The sequence below is a fragment of the Pinus tabuliformis genome, chromosome Q (genome assembly GCF_031772625.1).
Source record: "Pinus tabuliformis cultivar Carrire ecotype Pingquan chromosome Q, CPIR1, whole genome shotgun sequence".
NCBI lineage: Eukaryota > Viridiplantae > Streptophyta > Pinopsida > Pinales > Pinaceae > Pinus > Pinus tabuliformis.
The window spans coordinates 500,362,112-500,372,843 of NC_142296.1; positions in this window are offsets into that span (position 1 = coordinate 500,362,112).

The window sequence follows — 10,732 nt, forward strand, 5'->3', positions numbered from 1 at the left end:
GAGGAGGCAACCAGTTGCACCCGCGCCAGCCCCACAGGACGAATCAGCAGAGGTTTTGGCCGAGTTGGAGGGTCATCTTGAGCGCTTGACACGGGATATTCCTGAGACCACTATAGACGACATTCCTCGTCGACTTCAGCGCTATGTGATTGGAGTCCCGGGACCTTTTAGGAGGTTCCTTTGCAAGGTGGCCCGGGCAGTGGTTCCTTATAGAGATCATAACCAGTGATAGGATGATCGCCTTTTGTGGGCACATGTGACATTTTTGTTTTTTGTACTTATCATTTTTGCCGATCATAGGGTGTTTTTCACCTATGATCGAAGACGATGTATTTTTTGACACACTCCTATATATATATATCACTATTACCGGCTTATCTTGTAAATCATATTATGGAATGGTTTTAAATTTACATGTATGATTATTGCAAATGTCTATTTAACATCCGAGAAGCAATTGCATCTTCTAATGTATTTAAAGACCTTGGAATATGCTGATATTCAATGTAATCAAACTCACGTTCCAAGAGACGCACTCTCAAAAATAATCTTAATAACACTGGATTTCTAATGGAATACACTCTATTAAGCTGTAATACAACGAGTTCAGAATCCAACCTCACTATCAAACTCCGAATCCCAAATGAAATAGATTCAGATAATAACTCAATCACTGCACTATACTCTACAATGTTGTTTGTTGTTTGACCGAGGCTTACCCCATGCATAGAAACTAACTCGTCAGAGGGCGAATAGATAACCCAGGCTGCGGAAGAGATGTTCCGTGTATTACGACAAGCACCATCAGCAAATCCAATGTATGTTTGGAGAGGCATCGACATCTACAATATCAAGAGTAAAACCAAGATAAGCAGGAATAATGACGGAAAAACACTCTCTAAACTAAGCACACTTTGTAAACTAAAACACACCAGCTAGAAAGAAAAAACTATCCTAACTAAAAATCTCCATACCCCATTCTTTTAAGCATAGTACCTCTTCAAGTAAAGGCCATTTCTGGGTTTACCCAAAGAGTCCCCATCAAAGTCTACCAATTCATAGGCCCCTTTTGCTAGCTTTCGCTTAACAATATAGGGACCATGCCACATAGGAACGAATTTCCCAGCGCCTAATTTATCATTAGCTTGATCATACAATAACACTAGGTCTCCTTCCGAAAAATTTCGAGGGGTCACATTCCGATCATACTGAGCTTTCATACGTTTTGCGTGAGTCTCGATCGCCAATGCAGCGTCACGTCGATTCTCATCTAATTGAGCTAAGTATAACAAACGCTTTTCCCCTTCGGAAGTAGCTGGAAGTAACTCGATGGCCATTTGCAGTGACGGGATTTCGCACTCAATGGGTAACACAGCTTCCAAACCATAGACTAGTTGGAAAGGAGTGAACCCTGTTGATGTTTTTACTGAAGTTCAGTACGCCCAAAGCGCTGAAAATAGCATGTTGTGCCAATTGGACCGATGAATCCCGATGATTCGTCAGATCATGATAACTAAAACTTTGTTGATGGACTCAACCAGACCATTCGCTTGTGGATAATAAGGAGTTGAACTATTGTGACGTAAACCAAGCTGGTCTGTAAGTTCGGTCATCATAACGTTTCAAAAATGACGCCCATGATCAGTGATTATTGCTTGTGGGACACCAAACCTAGCAATTATATGATTGAACATGAAAATTGCAGCTGTCTTGCCGTCTGCCTTGAATGTAGGCATCGCCTCGGCCCACTTAGTAAAATAATCTACTGCAAAGATGATATACGCATGCCCCCCGGCCGAGTGAGGGTTACATGTAATAAAATCAATACCCCATTTGGCAAAAGGACCGACGGCAATTATAGGGTGGAGAGGAGCAGGTGGAGCGCGCATCTTACGATAAAAAATCTGGTAGTTGTGGCATTTTCGGACCGCCATAATACAATCTTTAAACAAGGACTGCCAGAAATAGCCAGCGCGCAATATCTTTTGGGCTGTGGCATACGCAGACATATGACCGCCACATGCTCCAAAGTGACAGTCATTTAGAACCCTTTCAGCTTCTTCGTGAGTTAAGCAACGTTGAAAAATAGAGTCCGCCCCATGGCGATAAAGAGTATCTCCAATAATTTTGAATTGTTGGGACTGGAAGCGAATTTTCCGACGTTCTGACCTTGAAATTTCTGGCCAAAAGGATTGGGTCTGGAGATAGACGATGATATCTCCATACCATGGATCTAAAGTGCTGATTAGAAACAAAGATTCGTCCGCAATGGGCTCCTCCGCCACAGTTTCTGTGTCAGCACGCGGGAAGTCACACATTAACTCTGCAAAAACTAAAGATTTCTTAGACTTAGATTTCTCAAACTCCAAGTCGAACTCCTGCAGGATAACGATCCATTTAGAGTACTTGCCCCCTAGCAATTGTTTGGTCAAAATGTAGATCATAGGGTTGCAATCTGAAATTACCGTAGTTTTACGTAGTAAAATGTAGTGACGAAAACGTTGGACAGCCTGAACGGCTGCCAATGCCAATTTCTCCACATGTGAGTATTTTAGCTCAGTTGGATTTAACGTTCGACTAAGGTAATATATCACATGTTCCGTTCCGAATTCATCTTCCTGAACTAAGACCATTCCAATGGTGGAATAGGAGGCGGCGAGATACAAAAAGTAATCCTGGTTGTAGTTGGGAGGATGCAACAACGGTGCATGGGTCAACACATGTTTGAGTGCATCAAAAGATTTCTGAGCTATCTCATCCCAAGAGAATTGAGTGTTCTGTTTCAACAACCGTGTAAAACCCTTTGTAACCTCGGCATAGTTAGGAATGAATCGTCGTAAAAAGCTTGCTTTCCCCTGCAAACTTTGGAGTTGGCGAAGACTCGAAGGAGGAGGCAAATTGATGATAGCTTCGGCCTTCGAGGGATCAACGCGAATGCCGGCTTTCGAAACTACAAATCCCAGCAATCGACCCGTTTCTATACAGAAGAAACATTTGTGTGGGTTCAACCGAATACGATAATGCCTACACCTCATAAAGATTGCTCGTAAATGGACGAGGTGATCAGCTCGATGTAATGAATGAGTAGGCAAGTCATCGAGATAGGGTTGCACAATGTGCTTGATGTCATGAAATGCATAAGACATCGCCCTCTGAAAAGTTGCTCCAGCATTCTTAAGCCCAAAAGGTAATTTGCAATAAGCAAACGTCCCCCATGGACAAATGAAAGCCGTTTTTGGTTGATCGGCAGGTAGAATGTTGATTTGATTGTATCCGGAAAAACCATCCATAAAGGAAAATATTTCGCTGCTGGCACAATCATCAATGATTTGATCGATATAGGGAGTTAGGTAGTTGTCCTTTGGACAGGCTCGATTAATGTCCCTATAGTCGATGCATATTCTTATTGTTCCCTGTTTTTTGTTAACCGGAACAATATTTGATACCCAATCCGTTAACGGGATCAGATAAATGAAACCTACTTTCAACAGTTTTTCAACTTTTGCTTTAGTCGCAGCAGCTTTTCGTGGGTGAATCTGACGCAAACGTTGCCGGACGGGTTTAGCGTCCGGGTAAGTCTTGATCTCATGAACAACAATCGCGGGATCAATTCCTGGAATTTCCTCATAGGACCAGGCAAACACGTCGCAGAATTCTTGAAATAGGGCCTTATATAATTGAATTTCGTCAACTGTACACGAGGAACCTATATGAATGTTCTCAACGATTCTGGGCTTAACCGAAATGTCAATGGGAATAGTTCGAGAGATGTTTCCCAAATTTAACTCTGAATCGGGATGTTTCATTGGATTCTGAGGTTCCTTGACATATTCAGTTGTAAAGATTGATGAAAAATCATTTTCAAAACGATCATCCTTAGGTAAAAATGAATATCTGTGATGGAGATCTTCCCATGGTAAATCATCTACACATAGGATTTCACGAATTTTCTCATCAGAGTGAACAAGTTCAGAAAACGTAGTTAAATCCGAGGTTGATGTGAAAAGTGATTCCTCACGGACCACATTCATTAAGTCATTTTCGGTTGAACATGGGTCGGCAAAAGACTGCACGGCTTCATAGGCAATTTCATATGGACTCAAAGGCATGGAATTACCAAATGTGCCTATTTCAGATTCAGAAGGAACGATCCAAGGATTGTCACAAAAAATAGTGTCTGATGTAATCATATGAATGGTTGCAAATGAAGATGATGCGTTGATTGGAGGAAAAGGAAAAGTTCCCAGTAAACCGGCATCTTTAACTAATCCTACTCCCACATCCTTATATGGGATAGTCGTTTTACCGACATGCTGAATACTCTCCGAAGAGGCTGGGTCGGATGAAAAGTAAGCCAGCTGGTCTATTGTTACGATCTTTCCATTATGTGGAAACTTTATGACTCTAAAGACCGATGAAACGACCGCTGTCATAGCGTAAGACCAACTTCGACCCAAGAGAAGGTTGTAGTCTAAAGGGGCATCAACCACCTCCACATCTAGACTAACGGTTTTTCCTTCAACCCCTATAGGCAAATCCTGTAGAATGCCAAAAGGATGAAACCCACGGCCATCAAAGGCCTTAAGAATTGTCAGGGATTGATTTAGTGAAGGAGAACCAAGCGATCTCCAACACTGTATCGACATAATACATGTTGAGGCTCCCTCATCAATTACAGTCCGATGAATAGGCCTGTTTTTGACTATCACTGGGATCTGGAAAGCCATTTGATGAGGCAAACGCTGTGTACTATTTTCTAGATCAAAGATTATTAGGTTCGAGTCCTAAACATCAACAGCTCCTATAGCCGACAAAAGTAATTTACGTTGTGTCGGGCATGATTGCAGCACTTCCAAAGCTGACATTGCTGAGGGTGAAACAACTAAATCCTCAAGAATGTTATAATTCTGAGCCGCTCTCGCGTGTGGATTGAAAGCTGACTTTCGAAGTATACCCTTAGCGGGCGGTTTGATTACTAAGTTTGGATTAGGTTTCTCGATCTGTAGTGGATCGGAACCGGGAGCTGAGGTTGATGGATTAGAATGAGAAGATTCTGCTTCTTTGCCATCAATAGGACTTTTACTACCATAATCTTGCGATTGAGTCGCAATCCTTACATGGGACATCATCAATATGGGTTCTTCATTGGCACTCAAGGAAGAACCTATCATCTTACTATCTTGACTTGGAAATGGATCCTTCAAGACAACAGGAGTTTGGGAACCTTTGATGATTTTCACAACCTCTACTCGATGAGGGCAGTCTCTTGTAAAATGTTCTTCGTCACAAATGAGACATGGATAACGAGGTTTGTGCTTTTCATCATTGGATTCTGCCTTTTCAGGTTTCTCCTTTGAACTTTTGTCCGTTTTATTCTTCTTCTTTCCTTTCTTCTTCCCACCGGATTTTGATTTAGCCGTAGATGACTCTACAACGTGAATATCGGCGGAAACCTCTGCAGAAGAATCTCCTGTCAGGGAATCAGGCAAGGTTATGATAGGAGAAGAATTCTTGGAAGACTTATTCTTACTTTTAGTGTTAACCGTACCAATCATACCGTCAGCGGCATGAGATCCCGAAGGAGCTGCAGTGATTTGATTTGACTTGGTAAGATCGGGGATCTTTTCGTGTAACGTACCTGACTGAGTATAGACCAAGTCAAGGTACTGTGCTTGAGCAATCACTTGCTCTTCAGTAACAACTCCGGCTTTAGCAACATCTTCAGTGATCCTTGGCAACAAAGATTTTACAAACCACTCAGCCAGGATTTGATCCGGAATAAATACCTTCACTAAACGTCATCGACGTCTCCACTCATGAATATGATCTGAAATATATGTGGATGTCGATTGTTTTAGCGAAGTTAACAATTCCGTGCCATTGTCATATCGGACTGGCAACTGGAAATGAGTTAAAAACGAAGTAGCTAACTGACTAAAATTATAAAAAGTGCCTCGCGGTAACTCAATGTACCACTTGGCCGTGAGACCAATTAGAGTGCACTGGAAAAGTCTAAGATGGATCGAATCATCTGTGATGGAGTTAGACGCACACCAGAGGTGGTAAGTCATCACATGGTTCGACGGGTCCTCGCCAGATTTACCTTAAAACTTGGGAATGTCACTGGGCAACTTATTCGGCATTGGCGGCCAAAACGGAAGATAATTAATCGGATCGTTCGTTAGGCGCGACAAGTCTGGTAAGTCCAAAGTTGCGATAAACGGTAACTGCCGATTAGGATCCCTAAAACTCTGGGTCATGAGACCAGCCCCAGGAGGAGGATATCCAGGATAACTAGGAATAGGAATCGCGTTCGGGATATTGTATCCTCCCGGAAAACTAGAATTAACCGGACCGTACTGGGGTTGTTGAGGTTGTTGATAAGTGTACCCAGGATACGGTTGATACTGATAAACTGGCTGCTGGACAGTAGGACCGAATTGGTATTGTCCCTGGTACGGTTGATAGGTGAATTGTGGTTGACTTGTGACAACCGTACTTAAACCAGGTTGTCCTACAGGCATCTGAACCGTAGTTTGAATCGTGGATCCAGAAGGTGGTAAAGATGTCTGAGGAGTAGATACAGGAATAGTAGAAACCGGAGCTGTCGATACTCCAGAAGTAGGTGGGGTAGATTGAACAGATGTTGTGGCAGTTGCAGTAGTCATTTGAGATGGAGTACAAGGCGCAGTAGGCCCAGACTGAGAAACTACCGAAGGTACAGAAGTTTGAATATTAGACTGGACTGGTTGCTGGGGTGAACCAGAAACTAAGGGTTGTCTAGTTTGAGATGACAACTGTACATTTGGCTGCAACACCTATTGAGTTTGCGATGGTTCCCACACTATGTTCATTCCGGGGTACTGTCCCATAACAGGTTGAGGATATTGAGGACCATAACCAGGTTGAGGGTAGGATTGATAATTGAAAGGTACATTTCCCGTTCCTTGAACATAATATTGACCTTGGGGTGGTTGGAGGGTAGATACCCCTGAGGCACGTACTGATACTGGGGTTGACCTTGAGGTATAAATTGATACTGGGGTTGACCTTGGGGTACATATTGAGTCTGGGGTTGACCTTGAGGAACGTATTGTACCGTAGGTACGTACTGTCCTTGAGGTTGCCCCCCAGATGCAAATTGTGTACCTTGAGGTTGCCCCCCAGGCGTTAATTAAGGCTGCCCCCCAGGCGGTAACTGGCCACCTTGAGGTTGAGAATTGGGAATAGAACCTGACATCATAAGAATGTCTTCTACGCTCAACGGCTTTGCACCATTACTTCCAGTGAATAACCCTTGTTCAGTGGGTTGAGGAGATGCTCCCGAAAAAGTACCAGAAAGTGACTGATACCCAGAGGGAATAGAAGGACCGCCGTACAAAAAAGATTCAGGCAATTGAGTAAACATGGATGACTGACCCGACATATTTACAAGAGTATAAAAACTCTAGGATGATAAGGAGTACGAGGTGGTGAAAAACTTAACACTGGGTTTTCCTAATAATTAGTCAAAGAAAGATACCAAGTAGTACTTCTAGGTGGACTGTAAAAAATTGATTCACGCTCCCTTAGATCAATAACCGGTTGATTTTCAGGGATAGGGATGCCTACTTCTTCTTCCGGAGCAAGTTCTTCAATAGTTACCAAACCAGAAGGAAGATTTTCGGTGATTACTCTTTCTACCCTAGGTGAGTTAGGAGCACTAGAAGTTGGAGAGACAAACCCCGATGTTGGAGTAACAGGTTCAGATATCTCAGGTTCTTCACCTATATCACTAGTAGATGAAAAGCTACCAGCAAGTTCGGAAACTGAAATAGATTCAGGATTATAACCTGTTACTAGAGTTTGGTAATCAGGATGTACAACCAATGAAGACTCTCCTTCTTCAGGTGACCCAACTTTACTACCACTAGGAGTTACGAGGACTTTCAAGCCTTCAAGTTGGCTCGGGACTTCTTCAGGAGGTTGGCCCTGAAGTCTACGGGACTTCCTCAGTAAATCAGCCACGGTTACAACCTCAGGAGACTGGCCCCGAAGTCTACGGGACTGTCTTGGTAATTCAGCCACAGTTAAAAACTTTTAACTACTTCACACGCAAACAAAGTAAAATCTCAATGAAAACCACCTAAAGCCTCTAAAGAACCAAACAAATTTGAATCACACGCCTAAAGAATCTAGAGATCAAACACACACAAATAGTAACTTTCCGGACCGAAAACACTAGTTGGTGATGAAATCCAACGTTGCAGAATTCAGTACAGAAATGGCGATTGGAACAATTACCCCGACAACCTGCTTAATGAATAGACTGGACCAAGTTCCTCCACTTAACCGTCTCACGTGAAGTGAACCCCCCAGAAAATCCAAGTGAGTCTAGCCGACGTCTGCTCCAGGTACAGTGGGATCTTCCCACCACTGTCACCTTAGGAAGAATCCTAAAGAATATGGTCACTAAGGCTACCAACTGAGACAAATACACCTGGGGGAACAGTCTACGATTCGATACGCATGCAAGGGCAGAGTAGCAAGCTCAATCCCCTTGAAGGCTCCTTGACATAATCCAAGGTTTACCAACAAGTGACCCCAGGCTCCTCGACAATGGTTAATCCGAGGTTTACCGTTTTTAATACGTGAATACCTGGCGTCGTTCCCAATGAGGAAGGATTGATTCTGACACTGGTTCGGACACGATCTCGTGCTTCTCCTTTAAGAGGAGCTTTCCCAGAGCATAAATGCAACAATTGGATTTCTTCCTACCACAAGATACAGCTACTTGTTTGTTTTTACTGTCTTAGAGAGTTAATTACTCTCCTACTCCAAGACACTAGCCTAAGCTAAGTTGGTGTATCAGAGCCCTAGAAATAAAATGTTACTAGGTGAATTTTACTTTAAGCGTTAATTTTAGTGGTTGTTGTTTAAGTCAAGAGGTGGCAGAGATGAAACTCGTGGTGTAAAGACTCGACTCGAAATCACTAAAAAGATGCACCTAAGATGATTTAAACAATCTTTTCTCTTCGATGAACTTCTAAACTAAGAAAGAGTTTGAGAATGCAAATACTTTGTAAACACAAATCTTTCTCAATTAAACAAATTAAAACAAGAGCTTTTCCTTTCCAAAGCACTCAAAACGAGACAACTAGTTATTTCAGACAAATTTCCCTTTTCTTTTCAAAGCATTCAATCACTACAAAAAACAAACTTTTCCAAAAGAGAATTTTTTTTTTTTAATTTTGTAAATGAAACACTCAAAACTAATGAAAATGACTAACTTTGAGAGCTACAAACTATAAAAAGCTACTTGAAGTCAAAGCCTACTAAAAGTCTTTTTGAGGATGTTTTACTTAGCTAAATGTGAGCTAAGGACTAATTTATGCAGAATCACAATTAGTAAAAAAACAACCAATCTTTCGTTTTCTTTTTTAAAAATGAAAATTCCAAACTTTCAACTACAAGCTTTTTTGAAATTTTGAAATGAGAAAACTCAAAGCGGATTCCTCAACAAGGGGAGATTTCATAAATGGTCAGACTCATAAGAAGACTGGTAGACACCAAGGTGATCTGAGGTCCCTACGGCTTCTAAGCTCAGAGCCACTACACAACCAAAAATGAAAAACAAACCCAACAAGCAAAATTCCTAGGAATTTCACCTAAAACCCTAATGCTAATGAAATTAAACCAAGGAAAGTTTTTGACAGGGAACAAGCAGGTCTGGGCAATGGCTAAAACCTATAAACAAATTCTAAACTGATAAAAAAGAGAAAAATTTAAAATTTTTCAAATTTTTGACAGGGTACGCAGGCAACCTGTTTACACAGGTGCGTCTACGCTCTGTGCACAAAGCAAAAGTGCGTACTAGTACGCACTGTGCTTAACTCAGAGGGTGCATACCTCTCCCAAAATTATGAAAAATGAAAACTAACTCAAAATTAATTAAATTCACCCAATCCCACAATCATCAAGTCAAAAACAGAAACAGAAAATACAGTTTCTCAGGTCAAAGTATAGACAAAGAAAACAATCAAGTCCCCAGCGGAGTCGCCATTTTGTCGCACGGAAAGTGTCGATCTTGCGGACAAGATAGACCTTCCTAGAATCTAAAGAAGACCTAACGACAAGCAAACCAACCAGACACTATCTTTCTCTAAATATGCTTTAATAAACAAAAGCAAACAAGTGTTTTTAGGGCCTACCTTTGGTCCAACGCAAGCTTGTGGATGCCCTCGCTCCTTTGATCCAAATGAGCTCCTTTTCGCAAATCTGCAAACACAAACAAGGCAAACAAATTAAATAGCACCTGAAAAGCCAATTGCATAAAACATATTTAACATGAAAGTCAAGGAGTCCATGAAACAAATAACATAAGATACTTGTTGAGAAAAATGAGTTTGATTGTATTAATTCAAAAGAAGAAGAACCTTACAACCTTTGCGTTGACGCTGTACAAGCTCCTCCCAGGGTCTAACAGGATGTCTTCTCTACTTTGACAAGTTTCACTCACTCTCCAATGGAACCAAGAGGTATGTGATCTCTCCTCTCAAGCTCAACCAAAGAGTCTCAATTTCACCAGCATTTACCCTCAAAATGTTCAGCTTCTAACCTCCCTAGTCCTCACCCCAATGCCTGTATTTATAGTGCAATGGAGGGAAGTTACTATGTCCTCCTTCAAAGGGATAAAGCCCTCCTTCAAAGGGATAGCTCCTTTAGTCAAGGGATTAGCTCCTTCTCTTTTGGG